This window comes from Castor canadensis, chromosome 9 (assembly GCF_047511655.1).
Source record: "Castor canadensis chromosome 9, mCasCan1.hap1v2, whole genome shotgun sequence".
Classification (NCBI taxonomy): domain Eukaryota; kingdom Metazoa; phylum Chordata; class Mammalia; order Rodentia; family Castoridae; genus Castor; species Castor canadensis.
Genome location: NC_133394.1, coordinates 53308633 through 53330777, shown reverse-complemented (window position 1 = coordinate 53330777; position 22145 = coordinate 53308633). Strand labels below are relative to the sequence as shown.

The 22145-nt window shown below is 36.4% G+C and overlaps 1 protein-coding gene and 1 pseudogene across 1 annotated transcript in view; one reads left to right on the top strand and one right to left on the bottom strand.

Annotated features, from left to right (window-relative positions):
* Positions 1-18290, top strand: part of LOC109676405 (uncharacterized) — a 96572-nt gene extending 78282 nt beyond the window's left edge. The window contains exon 10 of the mRNA XM_074041113.1: positions 176-18290. The gene's annotated coding sequence lies outside the window, so the exon portion shown is untranslated. The remainder of the gene's footprint in view (positions 1-175) is intronic.
* A 2924-nt stretch (positions 18291-21214) lies between these two features.
* Positions 21215-21373, bottom strand: LOC141411171 (U6 spliceosomal RNA; annotated as a pseudogene).
* Positions 21374-22145: the final 772 nt, after the last annotated feature.

Below are 22145 nucleotides of genomic sequence, written 5' to 3'. Positions count from 1 at the left end.
ATGGGAATATAGGTTGTTAAGGAAAAAATGATAGCAGTAAGTCCACTTCTCCTTTCCCATTCAGAAGACAGAACACTAGATTGACTAAACCATAAAAGAGAAAGTATAATAATAAAAAAAAATTGTGAGTTTTGGAGTTTAACAAACCTAAGTTCAACTTTATTTCTCTCCATAGAAGGAATTGTCATCTTGGACAACATTTCCAAGCCAGTTTCTTCATCTAAACATTGGCAGGGGTGAAAGTGCCCAGTTCCCGTGGTCTTTACGGAGACTTCCTGTCTGGCTTGGGCAACATGGGCACCTATGGCTCCAGTACGTTGGCTCTTACTGACTGTTGTGGCTCATTCATAAAAATGTTTGGCAATCATTTTCTATGCTACTCAGCTTCTCATTACTATAACAAAACAAGTGAGATAATAAACTCCTAAATGTGAAATGCTTATTTTGACTTGCATTTTTGGAGGTTCAATTTTGTGTTTGATTGACCCCATGGATTTTTGTCCTGTGGTTAGTACATCACAGTGGAAGTCCTTAACAGAGAAAAACTGCTCACCTAATGGTAAGGAAGCAGTTTTTAAAGAGAGTGGAAGGGTTGAACGTCCCACACCCTATGCAAGGGCATACATCAGTGACTTAATCACCACCCATTAGGTATAAACTTTTAAAGGTTATCTCCCAATACCACCACATTTGGTAGCAAGCCTTCAACATGTGGACCATTGTGGGAGAATCAGAATATAAACTAAATCACATTTTGTCTACACCACATAAGAAAACTTGTAAAAGATTCCAAATCTGCAGGGCACGGGTGGTTCACGCCTGTAATCCTAGCTACTCAGGAGGCAGAGATCAGGAGGATGGTGGTTCGAAGCCAGCCTGGGCAAATAGTTCATGAGACCCTATCTTGAAAACACCCTTCACAAAAAAGGGCTGGTGGAGTGGTTAAAGGTGTAGGCTCTGAGTTCAAGCCCTAGTACCCCCCCCAAAAAAAAAAAACAAAAAGGATTCCAGATCATTCTAATGGAGTTATAACATGCCTACTAAGATCATAGCTCTTCCCCAGGTTCACCTAGAGAGCAGGCCTGAGAAAAGATAATGCATTTGGGCAGAGGGAGGGTAGTTAGGCAAACTGTCATTTTCTTCTTTCTTCACAAAAGACCCATAAAGAATCTTCTTCCCAAACTTAAGGCACTTCACTTAAGAAGTGAATTTCACAAATTTTATCGATTGGACAGTTTTCCGTTTATAATAACATGATATACATGTCAAATATCTGATGTGGGTAATTTGAAAATTATTCTATTTTTAAGTGTGTAGTCCTTGATATAAAAACATTAGCAGTTACTCTGTGTTACAAATTGTAACTTTTCTCCACTAATTTTAAGATGTGAGCCCTAAATAATCTTTAAAGTATCATAGCTTGTTCTTAGAGGAAACTGGTCATAAATTTTCATACTGATTCTGAATTTTTCTCAGAATTCTTGAATTTCAAGATTTTTTGTTAGCCCCACATGATTTATGAAGTGATTTATACCTCTGCCAAATGAAAAGATGAAAAGAAATGCTCTGTTTGTTCTTTTGTGTTACAGATTTTGAAGTGTACAATTTATGACTGAGCATTGCCTCAGAATATTTGAACTAGGTATTGGTTCCCTTTTGGGGGAGAGCTCAAGGAGTAGTGATAATAGCAAGAAGCCGTCAGGTACCCTGAATAATTTAGTGGGCTTCAGTGAAGAATAAAAAAGGAGTCTCCCAGGGTTCATGTGAGTGGTTTAGAGAAAAGTGGTTTAGAGAAAAGCTGCCATAAAGAAACCCATTGTTTTCTATATTTACTTGACTATAGAATCTCTTTGGCATAACTCTAGTAATGTTCCTGGGAACATATATTAATAAACATTGCTCTAAATTTACTATCTTAAACCACAGATTTTAATGTTTGACTTCCCCATTTGGCAACCTTCAGTGGGTTTCTGGATTTCTTTTTTCAAGAATGTCCCTTTAAAGAGCCTCTTCAGTGCAACCCACTCTTGTAATCTTACTTGTCTTCTCTGTACTCCCATGTAGATCTTTGATTTAGGTAGTGTTCTAAACACTGTTCCCTAAATAAGACCTGCATATATTTCTCAAACTATGATATTCCTTCTTTATTGTCAGTTCTCTTTGCCATTTCAATTATCCACAGTCAATTGTATTCTGAAAATACAATATAGAAAATTCTAGAAGTAATAAGTTTTAAATTGCGTAAATTCTAGCTAATATAAAATCATGCTTTGTCATGCATGAATCATCTCTTTGTCTAGTCTGTCATACTGTTTATGCTAACCACCTTTTAGTAAACCCTCTCATTATCAGACCAACTGTCTCTGTGGCAGTATATCACAGTGCCTGTATTTAATTGGCCCTCATTTTACTTAACATTGGCCCTGATGGTCAAGATTACTGGTGTTGACCATTCAGAAATACCAAAGAGAAGCCATAAAGTACTTCATTTACATGAATAAGTGAAATGACAGATATTTTAAGAGAAAGACCATATTCATATGGCTTTTATTACAGTGTACTTGTTATGTTTATTATGCTATTATGTTATTGTTAATTTCTTCTTATGCCTCATTATAAGTTTAGTTTTATTAAAGGTCCATGTTTGCTTGGGCCTGTTGCTTTGGGCCTGTGTTGGTGCAATATATCATAGTAGGAATAAGTGGAAGAGGAAGCCTGTTCATTTCATGGTTACTGGGAAGTGAAATGAGAGAAAGGTGCCTGGGTCCTAGTGTCCCCTTCAAGGCCTCAAATGATCTTCCTTCCTTCCACTAGGCACACCTACTCAATGTTCCACTCCCTCACAATAGCACAACAAACTGAACACAAGCCTTTAGCACATGGGCCTTTTGGGAAAGTCAAGAAACAAATTCTAGCAGATGGTGACCCAGTTTTCTCTTTTTGTTGGATGTTTTCTTGTCCAAACATATTTGATACTAGGAGGAAGCTGATTTCCTTTTGGCCCAAAGCCTCAATGTAAATATTCTAATTTCGTTTAGTCCTTTCAAAGAATGAAATAGTTCCTAGAAAAGAAAAAGAAGCTACTAAAACAACAAAATTGATGAAGGACAGTTATAATTTCCTAAAGAGGAAAAAGAAACTTTTAAGTAAGCATGGCTTAATTGGTAGAGCACCTGCCTAACAACTCAAGGACCTGACTTCGAACCCCCATACTACCAGAAAGTTAAATTTTTTTTGCTAAAATGTAAAGGTATAAAACTAGTTGTAAACTTAAAAACAAAAAAGTACTATGCTCAGGATATGGTTTCCTAAGCAAAGGGAGAAGAAAGGGAGGAAGGGAGACAAATCTTAGGTATATCTGTTATTTTAATGGTAAACTACCCGTTAGGCAGTTTCTCGTCCTTCTCGGCCCAAATCCAAGCTAGCAAGTGACATCTTCCTAATAAAAAATGTCTGTTTAGTCATGTTCCATCCTTCTTTTGAGTCTCTATAGCCTATTACCCTTATAACTTACTTTCTTTTCACACATCCCTTGAAAAGTGATCTTTAAGGCACAAATTTAATTTTTAAAACTGAGCACTTAAACACATGCTCTCTCTCTCTCCATATATGCTTTTTTCAGTATTGCCTACCCTCAACGTGTTTTTAAATAGAAAACACCCCTAGTTCTGAAGAAAAAGTGTGTGAGCCTCAAAATATTTATATAAGTTCTTAATATTTTAACTTTGGCTCATTAATCAATAGCTTCTGTTCTCAAAGGCCTTGGCACCGCTATGTCTGGATGACTAGGTAGAGTTGTTCATGCTTGGTTTGTGAGCAAATATCCACAGTGACCATTTCTCTTAATTTTTTAAGAAGGCACACTTCACTTCTGTCTAAATGTTTGTTCTTTACTGTGTTCCCATTTAAAAAAAAAAATGCCTGGGCCTCCCAGAATGAATGTGAATTACAGCTCCATTATATCTTTATAGATAACAAGATTTAAGTTTCTTTCCAAAGCACACAAATGGATTTTAAGGACATCTGGAAATGGCTATATTTTCTGTTCAGATGATGTAATCCTCAAGATATGATTAGAATTTAATAGATAAATAAAACCACAACTTTATTTAGAAATTTGTCATCCTGGATATAGAAATCTGCTGCTGTACAATTTGAAGGTAAACAGGATGCAAGAAGAGTAAATGTGGGAAAATGGAAGTTGATGGGGTTTGAAAACACTATTCAGTGAGAGAATAAATTTCCAATTTATTTTACTTTTAGGGAACTTTTTCAGATATTTTTACTGATTCATGAAAGCATGGAAATTGTACATATTAACTGGGTATCATTTTTGATACATGTATATATTGTGTAATGTTCAAATCAGGATAAGCGGGCTCTTGAAACATGCATCATTACTTTATTATAAAAGCATTCAAAATCTGTCCCCCTTTTTGAAACATCTAACACATGAATTTACAATTTAAACTCCATCAAATTTCCCATTTACTTTGTTGTATTGCAAAAGTAAATGAGGAAAGCCCTTCCAATAATCATTCCTGAATGAGAATTCTCAAGAGAAATGAAACAAGAAAGGCTGGTTCTCCTTTACAGAATTATTTTCTTAGTCAACTCTGCTTAGCTTCATCTTATTCCACCAAATAAAAGTCAACATTGCTATTTCCTCTTGGTTTGTGATTTTGGATTTCAATATGTTGAAGACTCAAATTTGTAGAACTGCTCTGTATTTTGAAAAGCTGTCAGGATGCTACAGCCCCATACCTTAGACCAAATGCAAGAGCAGGTTTGTGAGTCAAGGAAGGCTGTTGTGCTAGCTATGTTTAGTGTAAGGAGACAGTGGGAGAAAAATTAATTCAGATTTATCTATGCTGTGATATTTTGACATTAGTGCTATGAATAAAATGTATGAAGACCTTGAGACAGCCCACTGGCCATGTATATTTGTCATGCCTAATAATAGTGTGGGTTAGGGTGGATCTGTACTGGTCCAGATTCTTAGATTTGGAATCTTGGTGCCTATCTTCACAGATTGGTTTCCATAATTTAGGCATTTGGCACTAAACTGAAGTTCTCAAATACCGTTTGCCCATATGAAGGCAAGTGGCTGCATCAAATGAGCACCAAATATGAAGGGAATTGTTGCAATGTTTTATTGAGTTCTTGCATATTACTGAGTGTTTTTTCTAGTGCCGGGATAATAATAAAACTTAGATGACCAAATTCATTGTAAAACCTCAAAAGCAGAAAAAAAATTTCTTCCATATTTGTTCTTCCAAATACCAATATGGACAAAATATCATAGTTTTAAACCTATTACACTGGAAATTCACAGTTCAGAATTCACTTCCTAAAGGGAAAATAGTAAATATTGAGGTCAAAATTAGATCACAGCTATTTCTAGTATATCATCTAGTCTGTGAAATATTAGCAATAGCTGTTCTAAGTGATAGAAATCATTATGTGTCTAGAGTAAATTATGGGCCACTGAACTACTTGTTTTCAGATTGGGGTTCTGACACTGAAAAACAACCATGGCATCACTATGAAAGCCTCTTATTGTGAGCTGCAGAGAAAAAAGTAAAGTTTACATGATCTCATTATGCAAATTTCAACACACACACAGGAGGAAAACACAAATGGTCTTTTCCAGTTATGATTATAAAGGATGACATTTTCTTTTGTGCCTGGTAATTACATTGAAAGCATAATAGACACTCAGATTTAACTGGATCTTTAAGAAGTGAAGGATGAAGAGAATCATTTATGAAGTCTGAGGATCAGCTCAATTGTCCCTTTCACAGACATCAAAAGAATCATTGTCATTTAAGAAGGAAAAGCAGGACTCAGTTATGACTGAGATGGAAGGCAATGAGAACAGTCTAAATGGGAGCCCTGTCCCCAGCTAGATGCTCTTGATTCTCCAAAATATTAATCCCAAAAATAGTAGACAGAAGAAGGAACTCTACAGAGTCCAGTAAGAACAACAAATCTCAGAATCATTGCAAATGGCTCGGGTGGCTATGTCCTAAAAGAAATTAATTTTTTTTTTCTTTCTGGCCCTCCAAAGTTAATCAGCAATATTTCAAATTATCTTTCAGTGGCAAAAGTGTAGGTCTTTGAAATCTCAGAACTTGGTTCTCTTCATCTGGATGAATCCATCTTCTTAGGTACAAACTCCAATTTTTCCATTTTGATTTCTTATTCTGTCATCATCTACACTCTGATACCTAAGCCCTGCCCACTCGGGGATTCTTTGCTGATTGCTAAATTCAGCAGTAAATTCTTATTTCCAGAGAGTTTACCCAGAATCTCTGTAGGAAAAAGACATAATGAAATATACCAAAAGCAGTTGTGGAGTTAGATTGATTAAAGTACAGTATGTTCAAAGATGAAACACCATGATGAAACACCTTGGAACAATGAATATACACTTAAATAATGAGAGACAGAAATGTAAAACAAGTCCTGTTAAGAGGAAGGACTTAGTATAATGAAAGTGGGAGGGTGAATGCAAAGGGTTAAGAAGGGTAAACATGATCAATATATTTTCTATACTTGTATGAAAATAGAATATTGAAGCTGTCAAAATAATTTTATGTAGGGGAGAGAGGGATGAGAGTGAAAGATGGTGGAGGTGTACTTACTAAAGTACATTGTATGCATATATGGAAATTTCACAATGAAGCCCCCTGTACAAGTAAGGTGTGCTAATAAAATGTTTAAAAAAAACTCATAGTTTAATTCAGTTTAAATGAATAATTTAACATTTTTCTATTGCAAGTCTATAGAAGTTTGTCAAGAAGTATTTGTTCCCAGGAACTGTCTGGTGGAAATAATCTGTATAAAAATTAAAATGTGAGGATTTAAAATTATAATTTTTCAAAAGTATTTATAGGGAAGCATTGATTTATGTAAAATAATTAATTTTTCAACTCTCCTGGAATCATACACATTGAGCACAATAAAATAAATTCTGGAAATTCAAAAAAACCCCCACAAACTTGACAAAAGTAGGTGATTGAGGCAGGAATGGTGGTATAAACCTGTAATCCTAGGTACCTGGTAGTAAGAGGCAAGAGTATCACCAATTTGAGCCTATCTGGTCAACGTTAATGAGACCCTACCTCAAAAACAAAATACACATAAATGGGATGGGGGTGTGGCTCAAGTGGTAGAGCCCTTTTCTACCCTGTGCAATGGCCTGGATGCAATCAATTCCTAGTACCAGACAAACAAAACAAAAAGGTGATTCGTAAAATCCAAATGCAATTAATTTTCATGACATCAACAATGATCTGGTTCTAGCAGAACATCATGTTTTACAGAAAGGAACATGAAAAGGCAAATCTTAGAGCAGTATAGAATCTACATTTTTGGGCCATTTATTTAGTTATGCTTTTGACCATATTTAATTGTACTGTTTCTTCACTCTTGCTTACCTCAGTTGGCAAGTATATGCTCATTATGGTCTTCATTTCCCTAAGTATTAATCCCACAATACATGCATGAGGGTCAGAATTCTCTTAGCATTCTTACCTCCAGCCAATTTCTTTCATATACCTTGTTTGATTTAGAGCTTTTTATCACCATCTGAAATGACAGTGTTTGTTAAAAGTTTATGGCTGATTTCCCCTCAGGAGAATTCCTTGCATGAAAGCAGAACTTTTCTAAGTCATGTGCCCCTCAGCATCCCGAGCACCAGAGGGTGACTTGCATCAAGTAGGGGTTCTTGTTTCTTACTAAATTCCAGGCGTAGGAATAGACGTGACGTGAATATTTCTTCATATAAATCTCAAACTGGTCTTGAAACATGAATACTATTATCCTTTTATGATGAGGAATCAAGTTTCTCTGAAGCAGCTTACAAGGCTCTGGAATAAAAATAGGAATTAGAAGATAATGCTACAATAGAATAACTCAGATATGTACCACAAAACTACTTTAACAATGTTGCACTAGATATGCAGAAATTAACAACTATTTTCTGTCATGTGCATAGAAAAAACATTGTGACTCAAATTCTACAAATACAATTAAGTTATACTACCTGCTTAAATGATGCCTAAGATACAGTGTGACACATAACACAAATATTATATAAGTTAGGAAAACAAAAATGTCTAAAAGAAGAAAATATGTCATGAAAATTCAGCTTTGTGAATCGTGTCTTGTTAATATTAAGCAGGTTAATTACAATTATTAACTACATATACATATATACATATGTATACATATATTTTAATATATTAATTATACTTAGTTAAAATGAATAATTATCCTTGCTGTGTGTTTTTTGGTAGTAATAGGGTTTGAGCCAGGCGCTGGTGGCTCACACCTGTAACCCTAGCTACTCAAGAGGCAAAGATCAGGAGGATTGTGGTTCAAAGCCAACCTGGGCAAATAGTTCCACAAGATCTTATCTTGAAAAGACCCTTCACAAAAAAGGGCTGGTGGAGTTGCTCAAGTTGTAGGCCCTGAGTTCAAGCCCCAGCACCTCAAAAAATAAAAATAATAGGGTTTGAACTCAGGGTTTCACATATGATAGGCACTTCTCTACTGCTTGAGCCAAGTCCCATTCCTGTCCTTGCTAATTCTAATGTATAAAAACAGAAATGAGACTTTTGAGCCCAAACATGATTTTGGAAAGTCATAGAACAGTGATATATTCACACTTACAGGAAAAGTTTCAAAGATTTTTGGGGAAAATGACCTGGCAAATTGCGAGCCACTTCAAAATAACCAAATTCATAAGCACAGTGGAGCTTCAAGTCCTATCGTGGCGCAAAGCTAGAACTTCACTAAGGCAATGCTGCCTAAGAAGCTGTCATTACTGAGCACTCTGTAGGGTAAACCCTTCACAATGGAGAGACGGGCTTTGTTCTTTAGCTCTGTATGCTAAAACCTATTTATAGGGAGTATCAGAAATTGGGCTTTATGGACGACCACGTGTCAGTGCCTTGGTCCATCCACAGCCAAATTTAATCAAGGAATAAACTTCAAAAGACATTTCATGCTTGGGACGCACAGTCTGTCTGTAGTGGTCGCAGGAACATGGCTCCCATAGCACAAGCCCAAGGTTCCATTCTGACTTTCCAGTTCACTTGAGCAAGGTGTTTCATTTTCTGATGCCTCAGTGATTTCCACTATAAGCTAAAGGAAAGAAGAGTGCCCTTCACATTAGGTTATTTGGAAGATTAAGTTAAGTCAAGAGGATATTAAGTGAAGCATCTGGTATGCAATAAACCCTCAGTCAGCCTCTGTTACAAAGCACAAAGTTCTCTCCTCTGGCCTTTTCCAGACCTCAGATAACCTAATGATCCTTTGAACCTTCCTGTCTTGAGCTGCTATCTACTCCAGAGCTTCAGGAGAGCTCATCCACACTAGACTGTTTCCTTTGCTGCTTCATCTCTCTCTGTCTCTGTCTGTGTCTATCTCTCTCTTCTTTCCCCTTTCTCTGATTCTGTTCTATCTTCCTTTTACAGGCTAAACAAAGAGTTCTGTATTCAAGGTCAAGCAGGAACTGTTTGATGCTCCAAACACAGAGTTGTAGTTTTTCACACTATCTTTTTCAGAAAAGGTCTGAAACATTGTTTATGTTTACTATTCTTTAGTTAGATCTATTGTCTACAAGTAACATTTAAACAATGGTTTTGTCATCATTATTACAATGTACTTCAATCATATTTATCCCCATCACTCTGTCTTGTACCTTTCTTGCCCCCTGCTGGTTACCCTCCAGGTAGTTCCCTTATATGTCCATATCTTTTTGCTTGTTGTTTGTTTTTATATTTAGAGTCTACATATGAGAAAAAAACATGTGATATTTGTATTTCTGAATCTGGCTTATTTTGCTTGATACGATGATTTCCAGTTCCACCCAGTTTCCTGAAATAACATAATTTAATTCTTCTTTATACCTAAATAATACTCCATTGTGTATCTATGCCATAATTCTTTATCCATTCAAATATTCTTGGGTATCTAGGCTGATTCTATAGTTTGACTATTGTGAATAGTGCTGCAGTAACCATGAGTGTGCAGTTATCTCTATTGTATGTTGAGTGACTCCTTTGTGTATATGCCCAGAAGTGGAATAGCAAGATCATGTGCTAGTCTTACTTTTACTTTTTGAAGGAACATTCTTAGTGATTTCCATACTGGCTGGACTAATTTATATTCCCATCAAAAATACGTAAGTGAGAGATTCAAGATGGCAACTAGAGGGAGGAAGTAGACAACATGACCTCCGTAAATCAAAAATCTTGCTGAGGTGCTGAACCCCGACTTGGTGGAAAAACACCATCAAGAAGAAGCAAAACTCCGACACCCTGAGCCCACAGCCCACACAAAGCTTCTCCACACCATGTTACACTGAGAAACCAGGAGGGCTCCTGTGCCAACAGATGCCTGCTCCAAATCTGCTTGGGAGACTCAGACCAACAGGTGAGCAGATAAGCGGCACATGGTACTCCCACAGCCACTCCTGGGACAAACCAGCATAGCCCCCTTGACAGACTGACCCCTGCCTCGCAAAAAAAAACAAAAACAAAAACAAAAAACCTGAAACTGAATAATAAACAAGGAACTGAAAAGGACACGCAGCAGGGGGGTAGGGTGCTCTGAGTGCACCGGAGAAGTGGGGAGAAGCAAGGAGCTGCTCTCCATGTGAACATTCAGTAAACGGAGACTGCAAAAGTAGCCAGCAGGCATGCCCCTCCACCAGAGAAGGCAGGAGGAGCAACAAGCTGCTCTCCACTGGAAGTCTCAGTAAACAAAGCCTGCAATAGTAGATAGCTGGCAGTAGGCGGCAGATGAGCTGCTGTCTGAAATAGGGCAGATAGCAGTTCACAAAGCTGTCTCCTAACACCAACAAACAAACTGAGAAAGAATATATGGAAACAATTCCATTTACAATAGCCTCAAAAAAAAAAAAATCAAATACCTGGGAGTAAACTTAACAAAGGATGTGAATGACTTCTACAAGGAGAACTACAAACCTCTGAAGAAAGAGATTGAGGAAGACCACAGCATGTGGAGAGATCTCCCGTGCTCATGGATTGGTAGAACATAGTAAAACTGGCTATACTACCAAAAACAATCTACATGTTTAATGCAATTCCCATCAAAATCCCAATTACTTTCATCACAGAGATTGAGAAATCTACCCAAAAATTCATTTGGAAACACAAGAGACCACGAATAGCCAAGGCAATACTCAGCAAAAAGAGCAATGCTGGAGGTATCACAATACCCGACTTCAAACTATATTACAAAGCAATAGCAATAAAACAGCATGGTACTGGCACAAAAACAGACATGAAGACCAGTGGAACAGAATAGAGGACCTAGATATGAATCCACACAACTATGCCCACCTTATTTTTGAAAAAGGCTCTAAAAATATATGTTGGAGAAAAGATAGCCTCTTCAACAAATGTGGGAAAAGTGGTTAAACATCTGTAAAAAACTGAAACTAGATCCATGTTTATCAACCTATACTAGTATCAACTCAAAATGGATCAAGGACCTAAATATCAGACCTGAAACTCTAAAGTTGGTACAGGAAAAAGCAGGAGACACTCTGGAAGTATTAGGTATAAGCAAGGACTTCCTCAATAGAACCCCAGCAGTTCAGCAACTAAGAGAAAATACAGACAAGTGGGACTTCATAAAACTAAAAAGCTTCTGCACAACAAAAAAAATGGTCTCCAAACTGAAGAGACCACCCACAGAGTGGGAGAAAATATTTGCCAGCTACACATCAGACAAAGGACTGGTAACCAGAATATACAGGGAACTCAAAAAACTAAACTCTCCCAAAATTAATGAACCAATAAAGAAATGGGCAACTGAACTAAACAGAACTTTCTCCTAAGAAGAAATTCAAATGGCCAAAAAAGCATATAAAAAAATGCTCACCATCTCTAGCCATAAAGGAAATGCAAATCAAAACCACACTAAGATTCCACCTCACCCCTGTTAGAATAGCCATCATTAAAAACACCACTACCAACAGGTGTTGGCGAGGATGTGAGGAAAAAGGAACCCTCATACACTGCTAGTGGGAATGCAAACTAGTGCAAGCACTCTGGAAAAAAAATTGGAGGCTTCTTAAAATAATTCTAAATACTCTTGGGGATATGCCCAGAGGAATGCGACACAGGTTACTCCAGAGACACCTGCACAGCCATGTTTATTGCAGCACTATTCACAATAGCCAAGTTATGGAAACAGCCAAGATGCTCCACTACTAACAAATGGGTTAAGAAAATGTGGTATTTATAAACAATGGAATTCTACTCACTCATGACTAAGAACAAAATCTTACCATTCGCAAGTAAATGGATGGAACTGGAGAACATCATTCTGAGTGAGGTTAGCTAGGCTCAGAAGACCAAAAATCGTATGTTCTCCCTCATATGCGGACTTTAGATCTAGGGCAAATGCACCAATGTGGTTGGACTTGGGTCATATGATAAGGTGAGAGCACACATGGGAGGTATTGGGATAGGTAAGAAACCCAGAACATGATAGTATTTGATGTCCTCACTGCAGAGGAACTAATACAGAAATTTTAAGGTGACAGATGTCAATATGAGAAGGGGATCAGGAACTAGAGAAAAGGACAGTTAGAGACAAATCAACTTAGAATGTAACACATTTGTACATGAAAGCAATGCTAGGAATCTCTCTATAGCTATCCTTATCTCAACTAGCAAAAATGCTTTGTCTTATTGTTTATACTTTCTCTTCAACAAAATTAGAGATAAGGGCAGAACAAATTCTGCCTGGAAGCGGGGGGTGGGGGGGAGCAATGACCCAAACAATGTATGCACATAGGAATAAACTAATTAAAAAATTTTTTAAATACTGCAGAAAAAAAAAACTACATAAATGTTCCTCCCTTTCCCTCATTCTCACAAGCATTTGATCTTTTTTGTCTTTGATGATAGATATTTGAACTGGGATGAAATAAAATTTCAGTATTGTTTTGATTTGCATTTCCTTTATGGATAGAGATGTTGAGCAGTTTTTCATGAATCTGTTGGCCATTAGCACTCTTCCTTTGAGAACTGTCTGCTCGATTTATTTGCCAAATTTCTTGATAGGATTATTTGTTCTTTTCATGTTCAATTTTTTGAGCTTTTTATATCCTCTGAATATTAATCCCTTGTCAGAAGAATAGCTGGCAAAGATTTTTTCCTATTCTGTAGGCTGTCTCTTCCCTCTGGTAATCGTTTTCTTTGCTGTATGGAAACATTTTAATTTGATGCAATCCCACTTGTCAATTCTTGCTTTAATTTCTTTTTTCTTTTTCCTTTTTTTTTTGGACAGCAATAGGGATTGAACTCAGTGCATTGCACTTCCTTGGCAAATACTCCACCACTTGAGTCATACTCCCAGTCCCTTGCTTTTATTTTTTGAGGTATTGGAACCTATTTAGAAAGTCTTTGCCTGCATCTACATCTTGAAGTGTTTTCTCTATGTCTTCCTCCAGTAGTTTCTTAGTTTCTGGTCTTACATTAAAGTCTTTGATCTATTTTGAATTGATTTTATATAAGCTAAATATAAGGTTCTAGTTTCAGTCTTCAAGTGACTTTCCAGTTTTCCCAGCACAGTTGGTTAAGACGGTGTTTTTTCCTCCAATGTGTTTTCACCATCTTCATTGGGAATCAGATGGCTCTAGCTACTTGGACTTCTTTCTTGGTCCTTTATTCTATTCTATGTCCACTTTTGCTACTCTAGCGAAACCATATTTAAATAAAGTAGTTGGAGATATTCTTATCTTCCACTGACTTTTATACCCCCACCATATCTCTTAGTGACATCATTAGAATTTCTCCTGTCCCAAAGGTCCATTTGTTTTGTCATGTCTTTGTTAATTTATTGTTCTTTGTCTAAAAAGTATAAAAACATTTTGCTTTGGTCATTTCTTTGGACTTCATTCTGTTGTGAAGGTCTTTTAATAAAAATTGTGTCCTTTTCTCTTGCTAATTAGTCTAGGATTAGTCTGATTCCTAGGTCCAGGGAAGGAGTCCACATTAAATGTAAGGCATGTAAGAGGTGGAGGGAATCACTTCCCCCTCTACAGTGTGCAAGAGTGAGGTGTTTGTCAACATTGTTTAGGGAGTGCCCAAACAAAAACATTCAACAACTGCTTATGTGGATCTAACGTACTAAGTTGATTTAGCTGACCCAACCTGGATCAGCACTTGGAGTTCAGCCCCAAAGGGAATGCATTGCAAAGTCTAACATCTGAAAGGTTACCTAAAAGCTTGAAAAACCTTTCACTAAATACCTGCTGGAGGAAGCAGAGGATAACATAAACCAAGACTCTAATGAACCTCATAAAGCTTCAAGGAACAGTATAAACAAATTGCATTATGTCTTTTCTTAAAACCTTTCAGTGGCTTCTCAGTGAATTTTACTTACATTCCAAACTTGTTTTCATGGAATACAACCCTGATATTCAAAGACTGGCATATGAAACAGTAGCAGAACCTCACTTGGGAATTTGTTGCAATACAGAATCTCAGCTCCTACCACAAACCTTGAATTAAATCTTCATTTAAAAGAGATTCCCAGCTGATTTGTATACACATTAAAGTGCGAGGACCACTGATATTCTTGATCACAAATTAATAATTTATACAATGCGGCAAGAGTGAAGGTATTCATTTTAGCTTCATTAGAATTGGTTTTTGATGGTACTGAGGTTCAAACTCAGGCTTCCTGCTTGTGAGGCATGTGCTCTACAAGTTGAGTCATGCCTCCAATCCTTGTTTTACCTTCAAGAAAGTGACCTTCTAGATTTGAGGCTTAAAACTAAAAAGAACAATTCCTCAAAAATACCCAAGTGCTTTCCCTATCTCATTGACCTTATCCTTCTGTCCCAATCTCTTCTCTGATTACTGTTCCCAGACAAATGGATCTTCTGTCAATTCCTTGTGCATGCCATGTTTTTTTCTCCTTTAAGGACTCTGCATACTGTTTCCCCTTCTTGGAATACTACTGCTTTTTCTTTTCACAAAATCAATTTACAGAATTCTAATCTTTCTGATTTGCATTCAAAAGCTACCTCCTCAGAGATACCTCTCCTATCACTCCATCCAAACTCTCCAAATTCTCTCACTGGTTCCATTTCATTTCCTTCATACTTCTTAGAACAATATGTAAGCTATTTATTTAGAAGTTGCAAAAATAGTGCAGAGTGTTTTGAGTACACTTTACCCATCTTTCCCTGATGATGGCTTCTTTTATTTTTGGCAGTCCTGGGGCCTCATACTTGCTAGGCGAGCACTCCACCACTTGAGACACAGCCTAGTCCTTTGACTTTTGGTTTGTCTTTCAGATAGAGAATTGTGTGGTTGCCTAGACTGGCCTCAGACCATAATCTTCCCACCTCCACCTCTAAGTACAGGCATATGCCACCATGCCAAGTGCCTCCCAGTGATGATGTCTTAAGATTATCAAAACCAGAGCACTGACATTGATATAATAACCTGTGAGATACTTGCTTTGCTTTTTCCTCTGTGAACACCACCACTTAAAAATTAAATCTATTCTCCATCACATTGCTGTACTTTATATCTTCATATTCATGACTATCTAACATGATCCAATTTGTTTGTTTACTTGACTAGTGGCTGGCTGTCCATGCCTGGGATGCAGGAAAGGGATTTGTTCATTATTATATAACCAGCACCTAGAGCAGTGACATAATTGTGAGCAAAACAGTAATTGTTTAATAAATACTGTTTCAAATGGATATTAACAGAGATCCAATTCCAGATATCATGGTTGATTTGTATAGCAGTAGTAGTAGTTGAGAGTCATGTTAGAACAATGAATTGTAAAATTCAGTATTCTGGTAGTCACATTATTGTTCTCTTATGGTCATTGGTGGGAAGGAATCTTATAACCTCAGTCTCATTATCTATGCAAAGCTATGCATGAAATATGTATAATAATTGGGACTTTGAACAGTTTCCTTTCTCAGATTGATAGCTTTATCCTTTGTTGGACAATTTGATTAAAATGTACAAAATGTCTTTAGTATGAGGCTTACTTTGTAAAATAATCCTTTCAAACAGATAATTTTCAGTCCTGTTATTTTTTTTTTTTAATGCTGGGAATTAAACCCAGAGACTTGCATATGGAAGGCAAGTACTCTATTGCTGAGCTGTGTCTTTCTTTCAGTTCTGCTTCTTTTAAATGATGCTGACACGGGTAGCTACTTTCTGAAGCTGTATCAGAAAGTTTATAAGCTTATGCAGATAAGAAAGTAATCACATCTATAGGAAATTACAAGCATATCAAGCATAGCAAAAGTGGTAACTGCTGGTTTGCATTGAAAATAGTGTCTCTTACTGACTTTGAGTCTTATTGTTACAGTTAATTCCAATGTCTCTACAATGGTGGACATTTTCTTGTTCTCATCTCCATTTTTATAAATTTTGATGCAATGTCTTCATTTTGGATATGTAAGTTTGAGTGTATCACTATAACATTTCGTACTTAAAGCTTTATTGGAAACCTCTTGAACTGAGCCAGTTTCAACTCTTGAGTACGACTGTATCTTTAGGATTAGTTTAGCATTTCTTTTAAAATTGTATCTTTTTAGATTAGGAAAGAGAGAGTTCATCTAAATCAAGCAAATTAATATGTATTAAAAGGAAATATTGGCTTTGAGTTATGTGTTTGTTAGAATGACATTGGCTTTCATTTTTATGCTATCATGATTTTAGCTTATCACATCTGCTTTCGAGGAATGAATAAATTAATATGTATGTAGTGCTTAGGAAAAATACCTTGTCATACACTAAGTGCTCAATGAGTATTAACTATAGCAGTAGTCATGATTCTTATACCACTCAGCAAAGTTGAATACGTAGTGTTAGCAGAAAATGTAAGGTCCTTTTAATAAGTGTTAGATTAATGCATCTTATTTCAAGTTGAGAAATATAGGCAGTAACCATAATGGTAACTTCACTTTTAAAGTACTGTTCATTAAATGGCAATTCAAATAAAGTGTATGGCATTTCACATTCCAATGAAAGATAAGTATTTATTGATTTTTAAATACTCTCTGACATGTTTTATGAAGATTTTCTGTTACCTATAAGTAATTATTCATTCTTTCATTTATTTAATAACATTTGCTGAATATTTACCCTATGTCAGTGCTAGGTCTGAATACAAAGATCTATTATGACATTGTTCAACTCTCAGAAAATTTATAACATGGTACAACAAAAAGTCTTTAAAATGAGAAAAATGGGAAATCACTGTGAATGTGCTTTATCAGTGATATAATGGTAGCCCAAATGAATGGTACAGTCAAGTGCATGACCAAGGCCTATACCAGTCAACAGCATCTCTACTGTCACTCTAATTGGATTAAGGATAAACATTGATGCAGTAAAAGTCTATGAGACACAGAAGATATGAGACTGTTGGTCTAATTAATTGCAAGGGAGAGTATAGAACCTAGAGCTCTGCCAGCATCTTGCTACCATAGGAAGTATGCGATTGAAGCCAAAACAGCACATGGTGTTGCTGAGACAAAGAGCTATGCCTGGTCTTGAAGGTATGGCTTGGAGTTTAATGAGTGGTCTGAAACCAACCTCCTTTCTATGTTTAAAGCTTGTAAGTGTTAGTCATTGCCTTTGCTATGGCTGTCTTTGTTAGTTTCTATCACATAGAGTTAAGGAATCATTAGAGTGCAATGAGACATTGGAATTTACCTTCTGGTTTGTTATCTATGCCTAGCATTTATAAGTACCCCAAGGGTAGGGCCATACCTACCTTAATTATTTTTTCATATCTAGGGCATAGTCTAGTGTCTAGATTATATCCAGTGTTAGACAAATAATTCTTAAGTGCAGAACAAAAATAAAGACATTCAATCACAGTAAAAGACTTCAAGGCCAGGCATGTTGGTGAATGCCTATAATCTCAGCATTCGGTGGGGGAGATGGAGAATGGTGAATTCAAGTCCATTCTGGGCTACATAGTGAGATCCTGTTTCAAAACAAAGGAAGAAAGAAGGAAAGAAGAAGGACAATGGAAAAAATAGGAGAGAAACAGATGGAGAGAGAGGAAGTAAGGAGGGAGAAAGAAAGAAAAAGAAAAGAAATACAAGCAAAAAGTCTTCCAAATTATTTTTACATTGTGACCTGAGAAACCAATATGGGGATAAAGGACCATGAGCTGTGGGAGGAGTGCAGCTACAAAGGCAATGAGAAGATCTCATTTTGGTGATAATATGCAGTCGCTTGGAGTAGCTCACATGCAAAGAGTGATGAGGGGAAAAATTCTTGACCTGCAACCTTTTATGGAACATGCATAGCAAAAATGATAAACAACTTTTGCAAATGTGTCTTTTATAAAAGAAGCAAATGAAGAGCATAACAGAATACAAAATCAGGTCACAAGGTTTTTGAAATAAGTGATGTGGAGCATGCACGTCAAAGAATTTTATGAATGAAAATGAGAATGACTAGTTCTAGGAAAAGATCATATCTGACATGTGTTATGGGGTGAATTATGTCTTCTCAAAATTTGTATATTGCAGTCCTAATGACCAGGACCTCAGAATGTGATTGTATTTAGAAATAGGGCATTTAAAGAGATAATTACATTAAAATGGAACTCTTAGGGTGGGAACTAATTCAGATTGGTGCCCATGTAAGAGGAGAGACACACAGGGAGATTAACAGAGATGTAATTACACAGAGAGAGGCCTGTGTGAGGACACAGTGAAAAAGGGAATATTTGCCAGCCAAAGAGAGAGGCCTGTCAAGAAACTGAACTTACGAACACCTTCATCTTGGACTTCCAGCTTCCAGAAGTGTGAGAAAATGCAGTCTGTTGCTTAAGTCACCTGGCAAACTAAGCAGGTGTGTATTCATCCTGGGTGTGTAGAAAGTATATATTGATTGAAGAGCCAAAGCAATAGATAGAGATACTTCATTAAAACATTTTATTTTACCTTTTATTAGGTAATACAAATACATAAACATATTAGAAAACTTGGATATTATAAAGTGAAAGAGATATTCTTCAACCTCATCCTGGACCTGGATACCAGTTAATTTCCCTTCCCAATGACAATGACTGCTACCAGTTCATTTAACATTTGTCCATATTTGTCCTAAGTTTATAAGATATGTCTATCTACCTAACTAGATACATATATTTAGGTATGTCTACATACATAAGTATTTTGATATTCTTAGATATATTTATATTTTGATAGGTACAAAATCATATGTATGTTATTTTACACTATGTGCAAGTGATTTGAAAGTTTAAATTTTGTTCTATTTAGTCTTTTTAAAAAAGAAAAACAGGATTTTTTTTTGCATGAGCATATGTTTTTATTTCTCTGGGACAAATACCAAGAGTATAATCCATGGGGTGTACGCTAAATACTTATTTAATTTTATAAGAAATGCCAGACCATTTTCCAGAGTAGCCGTATATATTTATATTTCCATCAACAATGTATGATTGATCTAGTTTCTCTTCCTCCTTGCTAGCATTTGTTATTATCATTATTTTTTAGTTTATTTGCTCTAATATGTGGTTAATGATATCTTATTGTGGCTTTTTGTGAATCCTTTTTTCAATTGGTAGATAAAATTATATCATGTAAAATATGTTGTGTAGAAGTATATATTCATTCTGGAATGGTTCAATTCATCTAGTTAATAAATACATTAACTCATATATTTGTTGTGGTGAGTAAACTTAATATCTATTCTCTCTGTGTTTTTCTAGAACACAATGTATTGGTATCTAATTTAGTCTTTTTTGTTGGCTACTGGGGTTTGAACTCAGGCCTTTGCACTTGCTAGACAGGCTGTCTACCACTTGAGCCATGCTTCCAGTGCTTTTTGCTCTGGTTATTTTGGAGATACTTTCTTACTTTTTCTCCAGATGGGACTGGACTGCAATCCACACCCAGCACTTTTTATGTTGTGATGGGATCTTGCAAAATTTTTTCCCAGGGCTCGCTGGGAACCAAGATCCTGCAGATCTCAGTCTCCCACTTATTTGGGATGACAGATGTGTGCCACCCTGCCCAGCTATTGGTTAAGATGGAATCTAAAAACTTTTTCCCTGGGCTTGGCTGAAACTGTGATCATCCTGATCTCAGTCTCCCAAGTGCCTATGGCTGCCTCCAAGTATCAGCTACTAGTGCCTGGCTCCAATTTAGTCTTTTCACCAGTATACATTTAAAGCCAATTTTTGGGCTTGGGCCTACTTAACTTGTTAATTATTTTGCACAGAAACACATGTATTTTCCTGTTTGCCTGGTTTATAATAAACATTGTAGATTATCTCCTATCAAAATATTTATACCTAATACATTCTTTTACACTTCTCTATAGATATCCCATAATTTTTAACCAGTCTTCCATTTTTTTATTTACTTGGTTATTTTGGCAGTACTGGGATTGGACCATAAGACCTCATGCTTACTAGGCAATCACTCTACCTCTTGAGTTATGCCTCCATCTTTAGTTTATTTTTCAGACAGGGTCAGGTGCTTTTTTGCCATGGGCCAGCTTTGAACTGTGATCTTCCTGCCTCTGCTTCTTGCCCTGTTGGAATTGCAGTCAAGTGTTTCTTGAGCTTGGGTCTCGGTAATTTATTTCCCAGGGCTGGCCTCCAGCTGTGAATCTTCTATTCCTATCTCCTACTTAGCTGGGATTACAGGTGTGCACCACTGTTCCAAACCCTTGAAATTGACATATTAGGTTAATAATCTTTTTATTTTTAAGAACAATGTAGTGATGGATAGCTTTGGTTATGTATGAACGTATCTGTATGATCCACTTCTAGAAGTAGGATATTGGGTCAATACATTTAAATAAAATATTGCCTTATTGCAGTCCACTGAGGCTAAATCAATTAATTTTTCTGCAAGAATGGGAAGCGGCTGCCTATTACTCCAAACCCTTTTTATACCAAGTTATGAATCCTTTTGAGCTTTACTAATTGAAAAGAAATGGTACTTTTTCATAGCTTTCATTGACCTTCGTGTTTTTCTGAGAATGAAGAACGTCTTTTCTAATGTTTTAAGTTGAACTGTGTTTCCTTTTTCTGTATACACTGTATACAGAATACAGTACTAATACTGTATACACTGTATTATGTGTTCATATCCTTTTCTCATTGGATTGCTGGTTTTATTTGTTTCTATTATATGGAGCACTTCATAAGTTTGCATATCATTCTTGTGTTGGGGCCACGCTAATCTTCTCTGGGTAAGCACTCTACCACTGAGCTACACCCCCAGCCTCACCTAATCTTCTCTGTATCATTCCAATTTTAGTATTTGTGCTGCCGAAGCATGCACAAATTGCTGGCTTTGCTTATTGATTTGTAGGACTGTATATGTGTTTTAAAATCCAAGTCATTAGTAGAATATTGGCCTTTTCTAGTATATTGCAAGATGAATAAAAGTTCCTCTTTCTAAATAAATGTTCAGTTCCCCTTTCTTCATAAGTTTTAAAGTGGGGAATTGTGGTTTTTCTAAAATTCTGGAGTGTTTTGAGCATGTTAAATCTTATCAGTTTATTTGTTTAAGCATTGATGGGTTCTGGGACTCTTGTGGCATGATAGGAACTTCAATTGTGGCCTGCTTTGGGCAGGATAAATGAAATGAGATCATTAATTTCAGTTTGTGGAGGTATTAGAAAGTAACATAGGAATTCACTTTTCAAAAAGTAATTGTTTTTATGGACTTTTTAATGTGACTGATTTTGTGAGTATGTGTGTATGTGTGCATGTGGCCTCAGACTTTGTATCTTAGTGTTTTATCAAGGATATAATAATTTGAAGAATATCCTTTATTATACATAAAATTGTGATTTTTATAAGTTATTAAGTGACAATGAAAGAAAAACCTGAATGAAGCATCAAAAACAATGTTAACATGCTGAATTTTATATATCGGGGCTGGAGGCATGACTCAGTAGAGCACCCGATTTGCAAGTGTGAGGCCCTGAGTTCAACTCCCAGTACTTTAGAAAGAAAAAAAAATACATGCTTTTATACATTAGGACTGCAGACAATGTGCTGTTTTTGAGTCAGGTTAGATGAGCCCAAACTTCCCTGGGAGGATTTGG